General features: G+C 39.7%; 1 protein-coding gene across 2 annotated transcripts in view; it reads left to right on the top strand.

Moving 5' to 3' along the window:
- The window catches only part of MOB3B (MOB kinase activator 3B), an 88,005-nt gene that overhangs the window by 12,861 nt on the left and 54,210 nt on the right, over positions 1 to 20,934 (top strand). For both annotated transcript variants that reach the window (XM_058826091.1, XM_058826090.1), the window contains exon 2: positions 16,140 to 16,238. The gene's annotated coding sequence lies outside the window, so the exon portion shown is untranslated. The remainder of the gene's footprint in view (positions 1 to 16,139; positions 16,239 to 20,934) is intronic.

Genomic DNA, 20,934 nt, shown 5'->3' with positions numbered 1-20,934 from the left:
CTACATTGTAGTGCAAACCATCCACCCTGTGATCAAGCACCTCATAGTGGCTCTTTTCTCTTCCTGTAAATAAGGAAATACTTTTCCTGTGTGACTGAGAAGAGTAGCTTGAATGAGTAAGTCAAAGTCAAAGCTATGCATCTGTACTTTGGTTTCATTGCTTCAGGATTTTGCATTTCATTGTGTTCTTGCCTCCTAAACACTTCTCTGAAGTCTGATGGATGAACCAAGAGTTGCTGAAAAAAACATTTTTTTATCTAGTGAGATAGAATATGGCTGTTGAATTTGGGGTTTTTTGGTTGCTTCCTTTTGTTGATTGTTTTTCTCAACAACAACAGCAACAATAATTATGATTGTAAAATTGCTCTTTCACAGATTTTGTATGTCTGTAACAAATACGAGCATCAAAATATCTTGTAGTTATGCTCACATAACCTGTCATGTTTCAGTGAAGGCTAAAGAACTTTTGGACTGAGGATCCCATTTTGTGCCAAAGCAGATGATGATACAAACATTTTGCAGCTCAGGTGGAAGCTGAATACAAAATCCAGAGGATGAAGCTGAAGGTCTAGTACAAAGGACTAGGAGTCAGCTGAATGAAACTGAGATCCCAGATCTGGGATCACCTAAATGAATTTGCCTGTGTTCAAAGTTTCATAGTGTTCCTGTATTTAAACTACATCTTTCTTTACAAAGTAGTTATATCTAGTTACTACATGTCTTGGGAGTGTTATACAGTTTTACCCAGGCCATTTGTCAAGATTGTCTAGTGAAAGGTTTTTGAAGAATGCTGAAAAAAGCAGAAAAAAAAAAAAGGCTGAGGCCTGAAAATCAGTTTTGATTTTGGACAACCCTAAATTCTGAGAGAGGTGCTACATTAGCTTCCATATTGTCTTTGTTTCCCTCAGCATTGCCCTCTTTTCTTGCTTAAGAAGTAATAGTGATGAAATGTTAGTTTATGTGATGGTAACTTGCCTGTGCTCCACAAGGTAGTGGAGAGAAACATTGGCAGGAGCCTTAGTAACCCTTTCCGCAGCCCTGTCCCTGGATCCTATTTCCTCAAACCCAAAGAGCACAAGAGACAGTGGCAGGCAGAGATGCAATGTAAGGATTCTGATGAAAGGGCCCTTGCAGCATTGTGCTGGGACAGCGTCGTCCCCATGACACGGGAGAGAAATGCATCAACATGAGTTAGTCCTGGAACACCTCACAGACTTCCTGGTTTTGCTGCCTGGAGATTGAGGACACATTGCAGCATACAGAGGAAGACTGTTTCAGGATTACACAGGACTTAATATGGGATGCTTAGGAGAGAAACCAAAGTCAGGGAAAGGAATAGAACTGGGTTGCTCGGGAAGGAAAAAGCATATGAAAATAGAGGGATGAAAAGGGCTGGTCATGTTTAAACAGCAGCTGGTCAAAAACTCTTCTCTGTTGTGACCTGAAGAGCATTATGCCCTCCCAATAAACTCCATTTCTAAGTATTTTCCTGGGTGAGGGACAGTTTGACTTTCCAAAGGAATTTCCATCTGGCTGCATTGTCCAACTCTTTGGATTAGATTTTTGTGACTAACGTTATCATCTGCTTGCAATCAATTGTAATAAACAGTTAGACTAACGTTATTCATCTGTCTGTAAGAGGTCATCTTGGCAGCTAGTGAAAGAGTGGTTATGAAAACACTGTCCCAGCAATAGGAGATACAAAGTTCCTAATGCTTTCTCACTAGTATGAGTTAGTGCTGGTCGAATTAAAGTTGAGGTGTCATGTGGTTAAATAAGAAACCAAAATGCCAGACTAGATTTGCTTGGTTTTCCTGCTGAACCGTGATTTTGTTTCTGGGAAGAGTGCATATATCACTTTATTTTTCCTCTGGAAGACCCTTAGGCCTGAATCACAAAATCCAATAAACATGATAGGGTAAGCTCCACTGATTTGTTTATCCCCAGCTGCAGAAGAAATATTTTACACTGAATGTATTTTAAGAGATCCTGGAGCAAGGTCTCTAATAAGACATGAATGATGCCATGAAGTTTTACCACACACCGCCAAAGAGATCTAATGGGTGACTCCTACCCAAAGAGCTGGTCCATTTTGTCTCCTGTTTAGACTTAATACTGTTTCAACTTGGAAAAATGGTGTGACTGGAAAGCTAATCACCTTTCCTTTCTCTGGGCAGGAATGATTGGTGATGACAAAATTTTTTTGCCTGTTTTTCTACCTTGAACTGGCTAATTGGGGTAAAGCTCACAGCTGGTACATTCTTCTGGGATGACCAGAAGAACATGTCTGTTAGTATAGGAGCAGGATCTATTTTGAAAAGAAGACTTGACCCTAAAAGGCTGGAAACCTGGAATTCTGAGTTTAGGAGCCTGTGCTGTGTAGAAGGCAACCTGAATTAATCATGTGGTCTTGTCTCATTGTGACATCCACAGAGGGAAGTGTTAGCTGTATTGCAAAGTGTCACAGTGCTTCATCTCTAGTACTTGGATGTGAGACTGGCTACAGAATGTAGAACAGACCAAAACCTTTTGAAATTATTCCATATTAGCATCATTAACATAACTTTATTCCACAATACATGTATGCAGTGATTCTGTCGGCGATCTTGTATCATCCTTGTAATAAAAAAAACCGAGTATTTCTGGTCACTCAGGTGGACAGCAAATACTATTCTGATATAATGAGAACATCTTTGTATTGCTGACAAATCCTTTTTATGTCAGCATGGCAGTTTGCTTTGAGAAATGTCTTAACAATGCAGCATGGCTGTATGGAGACTATTAATTAAATAGTGATGCAGAATTGCCCTGTCATAGTGAGATGACTATTTAATTATATGTGCGAGGCATGTTTATAAACTTCAAAATTTTATTTTATGAACTAATGAAGCCTGGTTCCTGACCTCTTTCACTATATTCTCCCAACACCTTTTCTTTTGTCTTGTCAAAGAAGGTAGGGCAGAGGACATAGTGTAACTAATTTCCAACTCCGCATCTTTCTGTGGGGTTACAGCAGTGATGGACGAGGGAAAAGGAACAAACATCACCTCCCTGGACTTGTGCAGAGCATTTGACATGGGCATCCTTTTCTCTAGACTGGAGAGACATGGATTTGACCTTCAGATTAGCTCAGCTGAGTACAGCATGATGCTAGTAACACCAAGGTCATGGTTCAGTCCCTGTGGGTCAGAGCTGGACTTAATGATGATCATTGTGAGTCCCTTCCATCTCAAAATATTCTCAGATTCTGTGATTTCATGGGTGGACATGGTGGATAAAAAATTGGCTGTATGGTTGCTCTTAAAGAGTTGTGGTCAGCGACTCATGGCCCAAGTGGAAAGCAGTGATGAGTGACATTCTTCAAAGGCTAGTATTGGGACTACCACTCTTTAATATTTTTGTTGGTTACCCATGACAGTGGGATTGAGGGCACCCTCAGCAGGTTTACTGATGATACCAAGCTGAGTGGTGCAGTCGACACACTGGAGGGAAAGAATGTCATCCAGAGAGACCTTGGCAGGCTTCAGAGGGGGTCCTGTTTGAACCTTGTGAAGTTCAACAGAACCAAATGCAAGATCCTGCACCTGGGTCAGAGCAGTCCCAAGCACAAATACAAGGTGGATGGAGAACGGATTGAGATTCCCTATAGGGAAGGACTAAAGGTATATGTGCCTAAAAAGCTCAACATGATATGGCAATGTGCACTTACATCTCAGAAAGCCAAATGTGTCCTTTGCTGCATCCAGAACAGGATAGCCAGAAGGAGTAGATTCTGCCCCTCTGCTCTGCTCTGCTCTGCTCTGCTCTGCTCTGCTCTGCTCTGCTCTGCTCTGCTCTGGTGAGATGCCACTTGGAACACTGCATCCAGCTCTGGGAGCCTCAGCACAAGAAAGATGTGGACCTTTTGGAGCAAGACAGGAGAATAGTCACTAAGTTGATCAGAGGGATGTAGCACGTCTCCTATGAAGACAAGCTTCTTGAGTTGGGGCTGGAGTTGGCTCAGTCTGGAGTGGAGAAGGCTCCAGGGAGACCTTGTAACCCCTTCCACTACCTTATAAGAAGAGGAGAGGAGAGGGGCTTTGCACAAAAGCGTGTGATGATAACACAAAGAAGAATGGCCTTAAGCTAAACGACAGTCAGTTTAGGCTAGATATTAGGAAAAAACTTTACTGTGAAGGTAGAACAGGTTGCCCAGAGAGGTTATGGACTCCCCATCCTTAAAGGTGTTCAAGACCAGGCTGGATGGGGCTCTGACAAGCTAGTGGAAGGTTTCCTGCCCACAGCAGGAGGATTGGAACGGAATAGTCTATAAGGCCCTTTCCAATCCAAGCTATTTTATGATTCTATGTGCAGAGTGATTAGGTTTGTCCTTTGTTAGTCAGTAGACTTGTTTTCATCATCATTCATCTGCTAATTTTGTGTGCTCTGGAGGAGTGAGTCTATTTTGAGGGGTTTTTTTGAGGTTTGAACGGCTTTTTCTATTTTTTCTTTCCATTTTTTTTTCTTTTTTAAAGAAATCAGTTTTAAAAATGTAATAGATAAATAAATGTTTTCTCTTAAAAAGTTCTTAAAAGTTAATAGCATACATAGAGAACTAAGCAAGTCTAAGCAAGTATTGTTAACTGTTATGTCTGTGGACTTTTTGTAAAGTAAGGTGGGAACCAAGAATATTTACGTCAGCTTGGTCTGACAGCAGGAATAATAACTATGCCAAATTCTGCTTATTTATTGGGTTTTTTAGTTGTTGTTTTGTTTATTTGGGGCCTTTGTGTTTGGTTGTTTTTTTTCTTTCTTGTGTACCAATCTCATTGTGTCATTGGTGTCTGTGTCCTGCCCCTCCCTCAAATGTTAGTGTTTCAGATTAGCTTTGTTTCCCCTGGGGAGCTGGTCACATATGAAAATGGACATTACCAGCAATTCTAAAAGCCTGCCTTGCTAATGATCTTGGCTAAAGGATGATAAATGGTTGCAGGAACACTTCTCTCTGTGGTTGATGTATTACCAAGTAACAAAGTTGTTCTGAAGGCTCTGATAAACATTGCTAGGAATGTATGATCAGATAGGTTCCTGTAACAGGATGCATTCCAGGCTGGGAATAGGTCATGTAGCCCCATGAAAACATGACTGCATCTGTTCTCCCATGTTCAGAGAAGTTCTTGCAGTACCATCCATTCTCACACAATCACAGAATGGATAAGGCAGGAAGGGACCACAGTGGGTCCCACATCTGGTCCAACTTCCCCTTCACACTATATCAGAAACAGTACAGATTTCCTGCTTGAAGACCCTCAGTGAATCCAGAGATATTCAGTTCATCATTCAGTGTAGACTGTGACTTTAGAGTGAAAACTATTGGTGCTGCTTGTTTCCTACTTAGAATTTTGCAGAAGTCTGTCTGTGGAAGTACCTAGAACTTAGGTGGGTTTCTAAGCCCTTTCTTAGTCTTTGCTAAGTAAGCAGTTGGACTGTATGTGAGATCACTTTTGGAACTGGCAAATTGGCATGAGTTTTAATTCTGGGACATTAGTAACTGGTCATTGACATCCATGCTTATTTTGAAGTTGCTTAGCCGCCACACACAACAGGCAACTGAAGAGGGTTGAACATGACAGATCAATGTTTTGGGCAGCTTCTGAACACAAGAACTTCTGTTATGCTGAATCCATGAACCAGTTCATGGTAGTGCTTATTTCAAGCTTATATTAATGCTTCCTATTGGAAGGACAGCTCTAAAATGCTTGATGAATAAAGAATATACGTGTAGAAGATGTCAGCTTTGTGCTATCCATTTTTCTGACATCCTAAAGTGCAGATTTTACATTTCCACTGTGAATTTACTAGGTCCAAAGGACTCCATTATGCAGTGGAAAATTTGATATATGTTGTTTTGTTGAGCGGGTTCAAGCTGAGTTAAACAGAGGGGGCAAATCTGTTTAAAGAATGTGCTTGGAGTCTAGCTTTATGAACAGATGGTAGCTCCAAATGAGGCAACTTTGCTTTCCTTCCTTGGTCTGCTATTGGCCTGGTGTGTGATCTTGGACAAATTACTTGCTCTTGTATTTGCTGCTTTCATCTATTGTTCCTAAAGCATTTGAGGAGACATATTTTTTACATGAGACAATGATTTTGATAAGAATTTTGTGGTTATATCTTATAGCAAAGATAGCAGTCATTTGACAACCTGATCTTTCACTATGAAAATAAAGTAGCTTTCATAATCTGATTTATTTTGTTTATTGTACTGATAAAGCTACCAAATGCAACTTAATTACATTAATGACCTTTATAGAATTAAAAAGGAAGAAAATTTCTCTTAGATTGTATATCTCATTATGCTTGCAGGTGTAATTTCTTAACTTCTGCATTTTTCTAGTGCTTTGCACTAGTAATGTACTGGTTTCTGCAGTGTCATCAAATATGGCAGATTGCAGGGGCAGTGTGCTTCCATTGGGATGCACAGAATGGGAGAATCCAGAAGTGTAATATTTAGTATTTAAGATATTGTTGGCATGCCACTGTAATTCCTGAACAAAATCTTGATTTCACATTACCTTTAAGAGATCTTGTCTTGCAACAAAAGTGCTTAGTTGAAAAGCCTTCTGCTGAAGCATTTTCTCCCCTGTAATGGAGGAAATGAATAGGATAATCTGCAAAAAAACAGAATCACAGGATGTCCTAAGTTGGAAGGGACCCACAAGGATTGTCAAAGTTAACTCCTGGCTGTTATCTGTAGAGTACAGCACAGGGGGTATATGATTTAACTCCCTTAACATTCTTCTAATCCTTTGCAAGTAAAGGGATTTTGCATTCCTTCCTGGCTATACATGTAAGCAGCTTCTCCCTCTTTTATGAGGAGTCTGAAGGGTGCAGAACTTTCTTCTTTTTGCTTCTGGCAATCTTGAGTTCTGGTGTGTGCTGCTTTACAAAATACAATCACCCAAATGCAATCACCAGGTCACTTTTTTTTTTTAGGTAGAATTTCAAATTAAGAATAATCAATTTCTTAACAGTACAACTGGAGCACAAGCTGGGAGATGCATTTATAACCCAGTTCTCTCACTCAGCCAGAGAGGTTTCCTGCAGTCTCCAGAGTCCCCAGAATTCTCAAGACTTTTCCACTGAGACAGATGGCAGAATCCACATGGCATGAGGCATCAGAGTCTGCTATGATAACCTCAATAACTGATAACATCCTTTCAATGCACTATATTGTGCATCATACTGTAAACTAACATGTTAACAAAACAGAACTTCGCAAACAAATAAAGGCCTGAGAGCTTACATCACCAATACAGCTTCTGTTTTCCAAAGTCTTTCCTACTCATGCTCTTATCTAGGAGCCTAGTTAGGATTAAAAGATGGTGTCATGGGTTGACCCTGGCCAGATACTAACTACACACCAAAACTGCTCACTTACACCCTTCTGCAGCTAGACAGAGGAGAGAAAATTTAACAAACGGTTTCTGAGTTGAGATTAGGACCAAGATGGAGATCACTCATCAAATAATGTCATGTGCAAAGCAGGTTCAACTTAGAAATATGAGCTGAATTTATTACTGAAAAAAGCAGAGGCAGGATAATGAGAAGTAAAATGAGCCCTTTACAACACCTTTCCCACACTCCTCCCTCTTTCCAGCTCTGCCTCTGGGAAATGGGGGTTATGGTCAATTCATCACCCAAGCCTTCTCCTGCTTCTCAGGGAGAAGATTCATTCCCCTGCTGCTCCCTGGGGTCCTTCCCACAGGAAACAGTTTTCCATGAGCTTCTCTGATGCAGCTCCATCTCATGAGCACCAGCTCCCTGTGACCTGCTGCACATGAATCCTTTCCATCAGCCCCCTCAAACTGCTGCAGTGTGGGTCACTCTTCCACAGGGTGCAGTCCATCAAGGACAGGCTGCTCCAGGCTGGGATCAGGGCCCCTCTCTCCACCAGTGTCCCATGGGGACACAGCCTGTTCCAGGCATCCACCTGCTCCACTGTGGGGCTCCTCCATGGGCTGCAGGTGGATCTCTGCATTCCCCATGGGCTGCAGGGCACAGCTGCTTCACCATGGGCTGCACCAGGGGCTGCAGGGGAATCTCTGCTCCCATGCCTGGAGCACTTCCTGCCCCTCCTTCTCCACTGACCTTGGTGTCTGGAGCATTGTTCTTCTCACGTCTTCTCATTCTGTTCTTCGCTGGTCACAATTACAACTACATGCCCCCTTTTGGTTTTTCTTTTTTCTTAAATATGTTAACACAGAGGTGTTATCACCATATCTAATTGGTCTAGTCTTGTCCACAGGCACATCTGTCTTTAGAGCCACTGGGAACTGGCTCTGTAAGACATGGAAGAAGTGTCCAGCATCTTTTCACCAAAGCCATCCCAGAATCCCTCCCTTTCCTTCCCTCCCACCCCTGCCATTTCCAAAACCAGGCCATGGTAATCAATGCAGATGGTCATAACTCAATGTCTTCTAAGACAAAGTAAGGTATAAGAAGTTAATTTACAGCACAGTAGAAAGCTTCACATTATAATAGGGATTTATTAATGATAAATGAATGATTTATTAGATAAAGAATTTAGCTTTGAGAGTCTGAATTCCACTGGTTAGAGCCTTTTAATTTAGAGCCTAGTGCTTCATGGCAACATATTCAATACAGTGAAAATAAAATAAGGTGACTCATAAGAGCCTGTAATGGCACAAGGGGAGGCCACATAAGATTGTTTCAAGCTGCTAATTGCCTTGGTTCTAACTGTAATCCCCTGTATTTTACCACTATCCAATGCCTTACCCACGAAGAAACAAATACTCCACGTTTATGTACTTTGCTGTGAAAATAACCCACACAGTTTACATGAAAGCTTTAGCTTTTGCCATGTTCTAGTCATGGCAGTGGCAGCTGCGCTTGGTCCTGCTGTACTGTATTTATTTGTGCCAGAGCCACAATGTACATTGTTGAAGCATTGATTTGCCTGAACATACTGCTGGACCAGTGTGCTCCAAAGGACCAGAAGCCTTCCCTGGTTTTCATGCTTTGAGGAGCAAAATTTAGTGACACATTAAGAGCTGGGCTGGGCTGGGCTGGTAACTAGAAAGTCAATGCATCTTTATGTCCTGGGGTTGCAGTGGTGAAGCATCAGTGCTGGCTTGGGTGATCAGGCTGTGTTCACTGTGGAATTGTCTATCTGGCTAGTAATGTCATCCCTTCAAATCATACAATCAAAATTTGTTCACTCCTATGCCTTTTCAGAATTTTGTCCATTTTAGACCTTGTCAGTCCAGAGGCACAGTTGTCTTACTTTCTGTTCTTCATGAATGGTTTCCTACTGAATTAACATACTAATAGATAACTGAGTTTCTGGAATTGCTTGTTAGGAACTTTGTTCATGCATTTATTTGTTGTCATATGTGTGATTGTTTATTATGTTTATTATGCCATGCAATTTGACATATAGTCCAGAAAAGTGGAGTTGCTGAGTTATTCTTTGTAATCATTTTATTTCTGAGTCAGGGCCATTAGCTGCTCATAATATCGACTTATGCTCAGCAATGCAGTAAATTAAGCTGATGGATACTACATTGAGTAGTTGAGTTGTTCATATTGCCCTTTCATTTGTAAATTGTGGGATTTAATTATGTCCTAATGATTGTTTTTATATAGCTGCAGTAATACTATCAGGCATTTGTCCTACATTCACCACAATCTAACTGTTTTTCATGATCAAAGCTAATTTTCTCTTTAGACCGGTCAGACTAGTTTTATTTGTTAAACTAGAGGAAGGTACATGCAAAAGTCTGGTATAATTCATCTAATGAGAGGAATGGTTTTTAAACATGTCTCAGACCCTTGAATTCCAAGATTTATTTTAAAAGCACCTCATGGGAAGCACACACACAAAAAAATCAGATCCACTAAAATACATTTTTGCCATGATTTTTTTTTCATATTGGAAGGCCAAATCTTTGTTTGCCCTGATGACTACTTTCTTACCTTTTATGTTCTGTAGAAAGATGATAGTAGAATTACCATTAGTGGATTGGTTTAGAATGATATTATAAAAATAAGCAATTGTGACCAATTCTGAAGTGCTAAATCCTCTTTGAGAACTGTTTCTTAAAGTGTCATAGTTAGGAGATCCTTAACATCCCATTTCATCTCATGATTGACAGATAAAGTATTTCCAGAGTTGTTTTTTTTTTTCTTTTTTCTTTTTTTTTTTCCCTTAAACAGAAGTAGGTAAAAGAGACTGTTACTACTTACATTCCACAGGGTCATCAACTCTGCCTGGAACTAATGTTCCACTGCTAGCAAATATTTTTTGCAGATCTGTAAGCATGACAGAATGTGTTATGGGTATGATAGCAGAGAAGACTGATACACAGTCTGCAAAAACAGACACGGAAAATTGATTTGAAATTTTACCTAACATGGAAACATGTTTACCCACAAAAAGGCTTCTGCTTTACTTTAAGAAGGTGTTAACTGGCTCATAAGTTTAAGTCTTCCTGAGACAGTTTTGTACTATTCTGTGCTTCTCTTTACCTCTGTACTGGAGAAAAAAAGCTTGCTTGAATTCTTGTTCTCTGCTTAGAGCACTTACAGCTTAAATGAGAAGTTGTCTTTGTACTCAAAGTTTATTCCTGAAGATACTTCTGTGTGCATGCTAGTGTTTCAATTCAAAAGTAAACAGTAGTATAATAGTAGGGATCATTTTCATTTTCTGGGATACTGGGGCCTGGATTAATAAGATGATTCTTTGTTTTCTCCACAGATATCTCCTTTCCTGGGTCCATTTCATTATACCTTCATACAAAAAAAAGTGCAGTTGAATTCACTTTTTTGGCTTGCTGCCTTCGTTTTGGAATATGTTCCATCAAAGTCATATTTTGATGCTCCTGTGAATAGTAGTACAGCAGTGCACCATCTGCACCCTAGACTAATTCATCTGATAATGCCTTAGAAACCAAAATATTATGAAGTCTTAAGCAGACCATAAGCATAAAACTCGACATATTTCCTGCATTTTTTTCTGTGAAGCTGTTTTGTAACATCTGCTTGATGCTGGAATAAGCCATGCAATTAATCTAACAGTTCTAATGACAAAGGGATGTGAGAGATCAGAAGTGAGCATATAATGTTACCCCTTACCCTTTAGCAGCCATATGTTGAAATCTCTTTTGTTAAAGGCACAATTTAGGCATGGAGTATGCAGTTTCACAGTCTAGGTACAGTATCTCTGCCACAGAGCTGAAATATGAGTCAGTTTATCCAAAGACTGCTGTCAACAGATACTTTTTAATGTGTCCAGCATACCACAGATGGCATCTGTTCTGTGGAGTTTTTCAGGGTATTGTGTCACTTGGCATTAGGGGTGTTGGATGGGTACCCGTGTTAAGGTTTATGTTCCACTTCCATGGGTGGGTCTCCTGAAAAACTGGAGATTACATCAAATTTAAAAGCTTTGAATGAAATCTATAGAATTGAAAGGCACCTGCCATATATCTGTGGGACAGGACAGCTACAAGCTACATCTGCATAACTCTCTGTAGACAGAAACCACTTCACTAAATTACCTTGGAATGATATCGTTTGCATGGGGCCTGTACATTTCCAGAAGCACCTTTACTTTACATTTTTATTGTATTCATAAGACTTCTCAGTATGTTTATAATAAAGTAAATCTCATTTAACCCATTAGGGAGGTCTGGGTGGACTTCTGAATATTAATTTTTGTTGAAATGCAGACATGACCATTTTACTGCTGTGAGCCTTATTTGTCTGCTTCTGTTCAATACAGTGATTTGAATCTGAATGTATACTTGCATTGCAAGTAAGGTTTTTATTTTTCCATATTTAGGACATTGCAAGTTTGCTCTGTTGTTTTGCCTACTCTTTTTTTGTTTCAGTAAGTAGTGGAAAATACAGTGCCAATGTCCATATTTGTTTTATAATAAAGAAGTTGGAGCTGAATGAAATGGAAAAATAATGATGCTTAGCAGAATTTGGAAAATCCTGATCTTCTGGCAATAGTAGATTTTCCATTGCAATTATAACTGTGTTTTAATTTCCTGTGTTTTATCATGTTCCTTTATAGTGACCATGTTCTCTAAATTAATATTTCACTTATACCACATTTTTTATGCCAGTTTAAGCAGGTGTATTAGAGAATGAATAACAGAATGAGTAGTGTTTTTTATCTTGAATTCCCATGTATTTCACACCAGTATGGCTCTGACCTAAATGGACCTAATGTCCTTTTATTTTAGAGCAAGCAGGTGAAGAATTGCACGATAGGTTCTGGTCTTACAGGCTGTCTAACTTGCAGTATGTTGTCTTGTTGTTAAAACAGGAAGTCCACAAGAATAATTCTCTAATTGCATGTACTCCCACATACATGCAATAATTTAATAATTGAACCTGTCTGAACATGATTATGTAAAAGGCAGCAAATGTAGGTGGTTTACACTAGCTTTGTATATATGCCTGATTGTTTTCCGTAGTTGAACCTAGGGTTAGGACTCAATAGAGACAAAATGGGGTGTGGCCAACAGCCTTTGCTTTAGCGTCTGCCTGTCATTCTTCTGAGCTGCCGTTTAGCTGACACTTAAGCCAAAGTCTGATGCAGTTGCTGGGTGAGTAAAGAAGAGAAGAAAGAAAAAAAAGTGTTAAGGTATTGAAGAGGGTCGAGGATGAAATGAAATGAAATGAAATGAAATGAAATGAAATGAAATGAAATGAAATGAAATGAATAGAAGGTATAGAAGTTTCTCACAAAGAATAACAGACAAAAGCATTTCAGAATTTGGCCTGATCTTACAGCATCAGTGAGATGTGTGTTTTCTGTGTGTGAAACAGTGTGTCTATTCATAACCATCCAAGTGGCTGTAATCATGACAACTGCAGATACGCCTCCTGTGTTTTGCACCTTGGTACTCAGGTGTTATTGGTGGCTCCTAAAGAAATACCCATAGATGAAGTTTCCATCTTGCTGACACCAGAGTGATGGTCTTCAAGACAGTGACAGTGGCTCAAAAATTGCTTGCTAAGAAACTTGATTTTGTGACTTGTTATCCTGGATTCTCCCTCATTTTTCTAAAGAAAATTTGGACTTCACTCCCTGCTGCACTAGGATGGCGATTCAGTCTTCTCTGTTAGTCACCTGGGTGGCTTTCTTTTCAGAGAACAGATGTATAATTATTTGGGAGTACTCTTGGGATCTGTGGTGATTGCTGCCTCAAAAATTCTGATGGCACCTGCCTCTCTAATGGCAGATCTTGTGTGTGATACAACTAGCTGAGTATACTCAGATAATTTGTGACAGGATCAAAACCATAAATATATGGAATGCATGAGTGGCAAAAGATGTAATTGAAATGGGATGAAGAATAGCAAGGTAGCAATGCAATTTCCTAACCATTTAATAGGTAGCAAATAGAATGATGAAAGCATGCTAGAGAGAAGTAGGTCTAAGGTTGTTTTGGGTTCGTGCCAATTCAGGAATAAATTACAAGTGCTGAAAACTGTGTGAATTTAATCAGTATCCTCAGTGTTGTTAAAGATTCCACCAAATTCTAATGGATAAAATAAAATGTTAGACTAAATATAATACAACTATGTAACAGAAGTGCTAAATATATAATGAAAAAAAGATCTAGCACATTATTTTATGTGTTGAAGAATGTTTGTTTCTGGCAGGACGGAGGAGAGGGAAGGAGATAAAAGAACGTGGGCATGAAGACATTCAAAAATACAACAAATGCTCTTGTTTCTGTCATGATGTGAAAGAGGGCATAGCATCTAGGCCATGGTCTGGATGAATGGGTGAAAAATCTGTTGCTGATCCAAGTGCTTCTCATTTAGAAGAATGCACAGATGTGAGGTGAGGACTGCAGTAGGGTAGAAACTTCAGGCACTAATCAAGCAATAAATGATATTTTGGGAGGATATTTTTTGTTGTTGTTTTTCTACAGCTAAATGCAATTACATTGAATGTGTGAATTACTGTTTGTGTAAGGTTCTCCAAATGATCTGCAAAGGTTGTGTTTTGAAGCCATCCTTGCTTTTCTTTTAACTCAGTATTTCACCAGTGGAATCTGAAGTCGTAATAAAAGTGCCGCATATTCAAATTCTGAAATTGGAGATAGTCTGTTAAAAGATTAATATAGAAGACTCAGACTGAGTACAGGTAATGCACATAGTACAGGGCTGTTTACCCCAATGAATTCTCCACAATTTTGGTGGCTTTTCCTGCTGATCTCACATGTTTTCTCTCTTCAGTGATCTTCTGGCTTTTGGACTTTTTTTGGGTTGGGGGTTTTATTTTGGGTTTTTTTTGGGAGGGGGTGGGGAGTGGGGAGACAATATCTTGGGCAGGTGGTTTTGTTTGTTGGTTTGGCTTTGGTGCTTTTTGTTGGTTTTAGTGGTGGCGGTTTGGGTTTGTTTTCTTTTTTTTCCTATGATTGCTTTGAACCAGCCTCTGGTTCTGATGTCTTTAAGTGTCATTGAGTGTGCCAGTCTTAAGAAATCTCACTTTGAGAGAATAGGAATCTTACTGGTGAATTGGTTATTTGCACTATTTTTATATATACACTGAAGATGCTATTAATTCCTCCACTGCTGTTATCACAGTATCCACCTTTTGGTTTGGATGAGACTTTGATAAGACAGCCTGTCCTGCAGTATATTTTCCCAGCATGTGCTCTGTCTTGGAAGGTGCTAAGATTTCAATGCTTTTAACAGTTCCCACTAAAATTCTTCTGTGAAGCCATGGGATGAAATATGGTGGAAAGTGGCCTTAAGGTTTCAAGGGTTCCTGAGGAAACATCACCACAGAACCCCCCAATGACCTTTTAATTAGAGCAGCAAATAAAAGTTTGTAATGGTGTACTCTGATTTGGATCTGAGACAAAGACCTTCCTGTTGAGTCACAGCATGTGCTGCACACAAATGTACAAGTAGAAACAAGAAGCTACCAGGCTTTCCTTTTTCTGGGTCAGAAATTGTTGGAGATATAGTGTGGGAAACATGCTGCATAAATGAGTTCTGTAGGAGGAAGCTTAACCACCTGACAACTCCTGCACTCAAACTGACACTTTTACAGTCAATTTTTGGTAAAAATCAGCAATTGACTTTTGTTTAGAGCTAAACTGAGCACTGCCAGGCTGTGGGGAGCCAATGTAGTGCAATGCAGATGGCACCTTCCAGAGCTTGTCAGCTGTGGTTTCCCTATGTGCTGGCAGCTGTGACCACACACTCAAGGAGCACTCATTTATTTTGCTTCAGCATAAACTGCTTGCTGTGGGCATAGGAGAAAGAACTCAACCCTTCTTGCTGGTTATGTCCATATGCTGTATGAATAATGAGTTTTGTTCCTTTTTTTGTAGTATTGGATATTTATTTGCCACAGCTGTGGGCAACTTGGTTTGAAAAGCAAGATCCTTAAATTGCAGTGAAGGTAGCTTTCCTCGATTTATACCTTTTAAGAGCTTGGTGCTATAACTCTGTTACAGTAAATTTTTTGCGTGTACGGTTAGAGGGAGAGCTCATACTTTGTGAGAATTGCTCTGACCACAAGCAGTAAAGAGTAATCAAATACTGTACTTCTGTGTTTGAAGTGCTTTACTACATGGATAAAATTTATATAGAAAAAACTACCCAAACCCTTCTTTCAGATCAGTTTGTGATTAGTTTTGTTTGCTTTGTTAAATTCCCTCTGAACACACTATGGGTAAAGCGGATGCAGAAAAGGCTTTCAAAATAGTTTCGTTCACTAGAAGGGTAAAGCAGAGTCATAACCTGGGAAGTTACTTTTCAGTGTGTAGGAGGAGCAAGGCAATTCCACAGTTGTTCACTAGAGCATACTGTTAGGGCATTGCTCCTCTAGTCCTGTTACTTTATAGTCTGTGCAGAGCTATGCAGTCAATACAATGCTGGCTAGTCACCATCTGCTAAACTGCATTAAAGGGCAGCACATTTTTGCTATCCTAAACTCTCCCCTGTTAAAGTCTTGTTACAGCAGCAGTTAGTTGTATTGTCATTGGAGAGGGGGCTGGCATTCTGCAGAAGAGGTAGTTATAATGCTCAAGTGTTCTTTCTAATACTTTTTTTTTGATATATGATGTTTCTGACTTCCTTTACCTGCTTTCATATTTCAGGTATCACAGATGGCAAGGAAAACAGGTTTTTTCCTCCAAGTGAGTCTTTCAAAACGGCTGATTTAGAGCTCTGGAGTGTGGATGGTTGCTCCACCCCAGGTATTGTTTCCATCTAGCAAATTCTCTTTTTATTGCCCTATGTAGGTCTTTTTGCCCAAATGTTAAGTTTCAACATGCTGAAGTTTACATGGTGGGGATCAGAATTATTCTCCAGAGAAAAATTTCTGCAGCCATCAATTCAGTTTGGTCCTGCAAGTTAAGACTGATGTAGAAATCAACACTGTGGATGATTTATTTCATTGAATTTTGAAAGTACAAATCTCACAACTAGACAGTTATGAACTCACCACCACTTTGCAGAGGTTATGCCATGTGACTGCATGCTGCTGAAGCATCGTGTCACATGCCAAATTGCAGGCTCTGACTACACCATAAACCCTCGACCTATAAAACTGTGAAATCATAAATCTGTGAAATCTTCATCAAAAACTATTTGTACAAATACCTTGCCCTTGTCACTTTGATACAAATTTGAAAATGTCCATCCTGGGGTGCATCAGGCACAGCACCACAGCTGGGCAAGGGAGGGGATTGTCCCACTCTGCTCTGCCCTGCGGCTGCCTCACCTCAAGTGTTGAGGACAGGTCTGGGTGTCACAGTACAAAAAAGACTGAGCTGTTAGAGAGTGTCCAAAGGAGGGCATGAAGATGGTGAAGGGCCTTGAGGTGAAGCCATATGAGGAGTGGCTGAAGTCACTTGGTCTGTTCAGCCTGGGGAAGACTGAGGGGAGACCTCACTGCAGTTACAACTTCCTCATGAGAGGAAGAGGAGGGGCAACACTGATCTCTTCTCTGGAGTGAAGTGTGACAGGACCTGCGGGAATGGTCTGAACTTATGTTGTGGGAGGTTTAGGTTGGATGTCAAAAAACGGTTCTTCCCCCAGACAGTGGTTGGGCACTGGAATGGGGTGCTGATCACAGCACCAAGCCTGACAGAGCTCAAGAAATGTTTACACAGTACTCTCGGGGTCATGCTATGACTATTGGGGATGTCATGTACAGAGTCAGGAGCTGGACTTAATGATCCTGATGGGTCCCATCCTACAAAGGTGATTTTGTTATAATCAGCTGTAGTTGCTGCTACTCTGTGTATTGCCATATTGGGCGCTTTGATCCAAACCATAGAAAGTAGACTTCTGCTGTTATTTCATACACTTAGCTTTTCTGATACTCATGCAGAACTGTGTTTTAAAGTTAATGAGTTAATGAGTCCTATAGCTGCTGGAGGTCCATTTCAGGAAAAGATTACAGATTTATGGTAAAACTAATTGGAAGATATTCACAAGTAAATTATAATTTTTAAGTTATTTGAGGGGCTGCACTGACTCCCACATAATTTTAGGTGAGTTTTGTTTCTTAGCAACATGGAATTGAGGGTAAGTTTTGTAACTGAAAGTCATCATGTTCATATGCAGATTTATCAATGTTTAAGAAAGGGTGCAGTGCACCAAGTAAGGATGTCATAGCCTCCTTGCAGATCTTTACTTCAGAAAATACCTCTGATATAATGAATTTCTTAGGACAGTTGCTGAAGGCACTGTGTCACCAACAGTTTGTCTCTACTGTCCAACCTGCCACATTAACCTGAGTTTGAGGGGGAAAAGCCAGACTAAGGCTAATGGGTCTGAATGGGTGTCAGCTGAACTTTTTACGTCTTGTTTTCAGTGTGTTTGCTTGTGGGAAGTGCACTTTTCACCATGGAGTGTTACCTATTTGTCTCTTCCAGCATAATGTTTGTAATTTGACTCTGCCATGGTATCCCTGGTTTTTTGCATGCTTTGCTTGGACAAGAAAATGAGTGGCTTTTGAAATGTCACTAAGATGGAACATATGATTTAGACATTTTTCATAAAGTAGAACACATACGTGGTTTCCTAAAGCTAAGATTTAGTCCAAAAATAAAACTTGAGTTTGGCCAGGGCATGCAGACTAGGGTATCTGCAGTTCTAGGGCACATAAACTGCTGGCTTCTAGCAGATAGGCCTTGTACAGAAAGGCTCTGACATGAGGTCTCAGATCACATTTTTATGTGTGTGCATTTTTCTGCTCCCTATAGCTCATATGAGCTAACTAGCATTTTTTCAGTGGAACTGAGTGGACTTGGTTTTAGGCTTTCATATGGGAATTGCGTGGATGATCTGATAGTGTTGGAGAGGACAGGAAATAATATTTTAACTCTCAAAGTTTAGTCAGTTTTGCCAGAATGTAGATTTAGGATTTAAGCTGAACAGAACAGAGATCAAACCACAGTTTGATAAGGACATCTTATTGTTTTGTAAAGGAGAGTTTTCAGAGTGTAACAGTAAAATTTTAACTCTGTTTTCTGAATTCATTATCATAACTCCCACTGAATGCAGATTAGTCAATATTTCATCATCAGAAATGGCTTGGAATCAGAAATTAAGCAATCTGGGGGAAACAAATGTTATAATAGAGAATCAAACTGTAATTTAATCTGTGTTCTCTTTTTCTTCAAGGCTATTAAAATGCTTTTACTTCTTTCACCTGATCTTAGTATATTGATTTTGAAGGAATGAAGGATAACTGGTCTCTGTTGCAGAAAATGCTGCAATATGCATACTACAAAAGCCTAAAAATCATCCACTGTTGTCATGAAGTCTCTGTCCACAGAGACCAAGAGATTTTGGCAGAAGCAGGGTCAGTGAGCTGGCTCTATTGGTCTTCATAAAGCAGTTAGTAAGCTGACCCACCCAGTCCAGCACTATGGTCAGCTGCATACAAAGCAGTGATTGCAGCAGCAGCTGGTGAAACAAGCCACATGCAGCTGTAAAGGCTTTGCCTTACTGGTGGTGGAAGGATGTAGCAGGTAACAGGGGCTTGATAACTGAGAGCAGAGGCTGGTTCTGTAGTTAGAGAATGTGGTTTAGTGATTTGGGATTAGTGGTGCAGGATTTACAGTGCTTGCACATGTGCTACCAACAGCTCAGACAAGTAAAAAAGCCTGTGAACCAGAGAGAGAGCTGGAAAAACCTGTGTGCAATGAAAAAAACCAGCATTCAAAGGAAATGGCAGAACTGCCTGCTCCACTGTGATCTGTCACTCTGTTAGTAGCCTGAACTAAAGGGAGCTAATAGGAGGGAGTTCCCAATCTACTTGAAAGTTTGGGAGGTCTAAAATTGTCATGGCAAACACTGTAATTCACTTAAGTGGCTGTGGCTAAATAACCACTCCCATGGGGTTTAGTCCATCTGTCTCATCCTCTGCCTTCCATACATCTTTTCTTATGTTGTCCTTTTCCCTGTCCTGTGTGACCAAATGGGATCAAAGAAGTTAATTGGGATGAAAAATCCATTTTTTTTTAATTATTACAATTTACGTGTGAGTCTCATACAGTTCTCTGCAAGGGGATGTATAAATGCCTGGTATCACAGGGGAGATGTCAAGAAGGTAGGAAATATGAAAGGAGAGAAGAGAAACTGACTTTTCAGAAAAATATATGTAGCCGTAAATACCCCTGCATGACTTAAGAGTCTATAATGAGTCAAGACCTCATATTCCTGGATAATAGGGGAATATAAGCTGAATTTCAGTGTAATCTAAGTTATTTATTTTTTGTAGTTTCTTTGCTGTAGTTTTGAGAGATACTTATTTCAGTTTACCGTAAATTATAATTCCACATTCCTAACTAGAATGCCATGGAGTCTGTAACCAATATAAACTTGTAGTGAGTAAGTGTCAGGGTACTTTTGGTACCTTTGTGGTGATCAGTGTACTTTTTCAGAATTTCAGATGAGATGTAATTGGATTTAAGACCTGTGAAAGGCACTAGAATGGTACTAGTTGAGCAGAAAGTCTTCTGTTAAAACATAAACATTTATCCCCATTGAGAAAATACATGCTTCATTTGCATTATTGAACAGCACTTACCATCAAAGATTTGAGCACTCATACCTGATTCTGCTGCTGTTGAACAGCTGATGCACTTCATCATAGAAATGACTGCTGTTTAAGTCAACTTCTAATTGTTTTGTGCAACCAATTTGCCTAAAAGGAAAGAGGGGCTTCTCCATTTGTATAGAAAGGAACTTACATAAATGTAATAGTTCTACCTAACATGACCTAACATGCTCATGGAAAATATGATGCTATGGTTAAGGGCATTAGTCTAAAAATTACTGCAAGTGTCATGTATTGTGCCCTAATCTAAGCCCAAGCCATTCCTACTCAATCATGGCAGTGATTCTGTTCCTTAACCAAATAATAATCTTCAATTTTATCCCTATGAAAACCTCAGTATTTTTGCAGAATAATAAATTATTATTTATTTTAGGCTGATCCAATTTAGCAACTGTTTATCTCTTGTTACATAGCTGCACACTATTTTTGTAGGATATTTTTAAAGCACACAGTTTTAAAGACAGCTATCTATTGTATCTTGCTTACCCTTTCCAGTCTTTTACATTAGAAAAGTATCAAAGGTTATTTACATTTGCTCCATTGGGCCTTAACACTTGGATTATGGAAACACTATGCTAATTCCCATGATTGTTTACAATTGTGGGTTTTTGTTAGTCTTGCAAAAATCACTTGCTCCTTTTTTTTTCCCATACCCAGACAAAACAAAGGGTAGTTATTACATGTCAAATGAATGGATAATGTTATTTGTCAGGAGTGTTTCTGACTGTGAGAAGGCATCTTTCTAATACACCTGAGTGTCTTGAGTCTGCAGCGTCGTTATTGTGGTTACTAGCTTAAAGTAATCCCAGCAGCCTTAG

Source organism: Poecile atricapillus, chromosome Z, assembly GCF_030490865.1.
Source record: "Poecile atricapillus isolate bPoeAtr1 chromosome Z, bPoeAtr1.hap1, whole genome shotgun sequence".
Lineage (NCBI taxonomy): Eukaryota > Metazoa > Chordata > Aves > Passeriformes > Paridae > Poecile > Poecile atricapillus.
The sequence above is the reverse complement of the archived record's forward strand: the minus strand, read 5'-3'. Positions and strand labels throughout refer to the sequence as shown.